The 2,344-nt window shown below is 41.6% G+C and overlaps 1 pseudogene; it reads right to left on the bottom strand.

Annotated features, from left to right (window-relative positions):
• Positions 1 to 1,268: 1,268 nt before the first annotated feature.
• On the bottom strand, positions 1,269 to 1,779 carry LOC107575706 (vicilin-like seed storage protein At2g18540; annotated as a pseudogene).
• Between the last annotated feature and the right edge of the window lie 565 nt (positions 1,780 to 2,344).

Raw genomic sequence — 2,344 nt, 5'->3', positions numbered from 1 at the left:
AACTCCAGAACTGTACCAATTGGGCAGTTGACTGGGTCCTGCAGTCACTGTCCGCACCATGAAGCGAAATTTTCCACTTCAAGGCATACTGTTTCCTAGTGGCGGGGGCTCTGGGCTGGGGTATAGTTTCAACAACCTCAGTTGAGAGACCAGATGCTAGGAGCTGTGCTCCCTCAGGGGCCATGCCCACAGCTTCCATAACTCCGCCGATTGATGTAGGAGACCACCGATGTGTTGTCTGTGCGGACAAACGCATGATGCCCCCTTAGGTCTGGAAGGAAGTGTGTCAGAGCTCGAAACACGGCCAGCATTCCCCGGCAGTTGATGTGCCAAAGAGATGATGGCCTTCCCACAGACCCTAGGCAGAGCGGCCACTCATGACCGCTCCCCAGCCCGTGAGAGAGGCATCCGTCGTTAGCCTTACGCGACGACAAGGAGCCCCTAACGTCGGGCCTTGAACCAGGAACCAACGTTTCTTCCACATGTCTAAGGCACGTAAGCATCGCCGCGTGACCTTGATCATGCAAAGCGGATTCCCCCTCAGGGAAAATCCTTTGGCCGCTGTCATCAAACGCAGCCAGGCGAGAGCGGAGCGTGCGCAGCGAGAGCTCGCAGTGATGACAATCAGCTGCTCGAAAGCTGACCGTGCATGCTCTGCTCCTAAACAAACGACACACACATCGTGTGTATCCCCTGCCGCCAGATATCGTGGGCAGGGAGAAACACAGCGTTTGTAATGCCGTTCACTCGCCATTGACTTCTCACTGTTTTATATATATATATGAGTGCTTGTGCGGACAGACAACAGTAAATAGACAGACACATACACAGAGCGCTACTGAAGAGCAGAAGCTGGTTTGCGCCCGGCCGGATGTGCCTTTATGCTTTCTGGTGCTTACGTCACCCTGCTCGTGACGTCTCGCTGCTCCATTGGACGGATTTGACACGTGCTTCAGAACGCGGTCACGCAAGGGCGTTCCCAAAGCGACTCGACGCAGCTCGAGTTCCTGAAGGGGAACTAGTATTTCATGCTAGTAACTAATTGCATTAACTGCATGTAACTGTACAGTCTGCCATATAGACTTTACTTTGACAGTCACCTCTGATAACAGATTTCAGTTTTCAGTTTGTAATGTAGAAACATGCCGTTTCTGTAAACCTGCTTTGAAGCTATACTTATTGTGAAAAGCGATATTCAAATAAACATGATTTTTTTCCCAGTAAAACAATCCCAATCAAATGGAATCCCATTAAAAAAGAAACGACTTTTAGAAATATGACTGATGGGCACAGCCTGATTTATTTTTCAGTATTTCAGTTTTGTTCGGTAGCTCTTTTATTTCTTAATCTTTCTGGACCTGCAGGTGTCTATAGAGTTTTTTTCAGTAATTCGTATTGTTTCTGCTATTTTCTCTCTCTGAAATCATTCAGTGCTTCTGCTTGTTTTCTGGCTTCATCCTCATGTTTCTTATTCATGTCTTTAATTTCCTCTTCAGTGTGTCTGTCTAACGTCATCTCTCTCTTTCTCTTCTCTTTCTTTTCTCTCCTTCTCTTCTCTTGATCTCTTCTTCTTGCTCTTGTTTCAGGTCTTCAATTATTTTCTTCCATCTCTTTCTCTCTTCTTCTCGTCTCTCATCATCTTCTCTTTTCCCTCTTGCTCCAGCCATTCATAATGTATTTTTATTTCAGCTTTCTTTTCTTTTCTTCATATTCTCTCTTTCTCTTCTTTCTTTCTCTATCTTCTGTCTTTCTTCTTCTCTCTCTCTTTCAAAGCTCTTACTCATTTACTCAGATCGATTTTATGTACATAACAATTAGGGATGCAACAATTATAGATTTTGTTGGTACGATTATAGTCTGAGGAATAATCACGGTTTCACGGTTATCACGATTATTATGTATTCATTAATTTCACAACACTATTAGTTTATAAAATCACATGAACACTCTTTATATTTTAAAGTGTTATTTATTGCTGCCTTTTGAAACAGACATAACTCAGTAACCAAATAATACAGCACAAAATAATAATAAAAACTAACAAAAGTCAGTTTTTCTCTTTGGAATTAAAGAAAAGTGAAAAAGGTTTCTGACTTAAACATAAGTAATACTTTAACGCTGATAATAAATAACAATCAAAATAAAAAATAGTCTTTGTCTATTTGGAATTAAATATAAGCTACATATTAGCTAAGTATTTCCCTTTTAAAGAAAAAAAATGACTGAAATGCTGCTGGACCTCTTGTCTGAAAGGCTCTTTTGATCAACTATATTTCAAAATTGTTTTGAATTTTCAGTTTGTGTATTTTTTTTCTACAATTTTTTGGACCAGAGTAGAAACATA

The sequence above is a fragment of the Sinocyclocheilus grahami genome, unplaced genomic scaffold (genome assembly GCF_001515645.1).
Source record: "Sinocyclocheilus grahami isolate Dianchi unplaced genomic scaffold, SAMN03320097.WGS_v1.1 scaffold2830.1, whole genome shotgun sequence".
Lineage (NCBI taxonomy): Eukaryota > Metazoa > Chordata > Actinopteri > Cypriniformes > Cyprinidae > Sinocyclocheilus > Sinocyclocheilus grahami.
The sequence above is the reverse complement of the archived record's forward strand: the minus strand, read 5'-3'. Positions and strand labels throughout refer to the sequence as shown.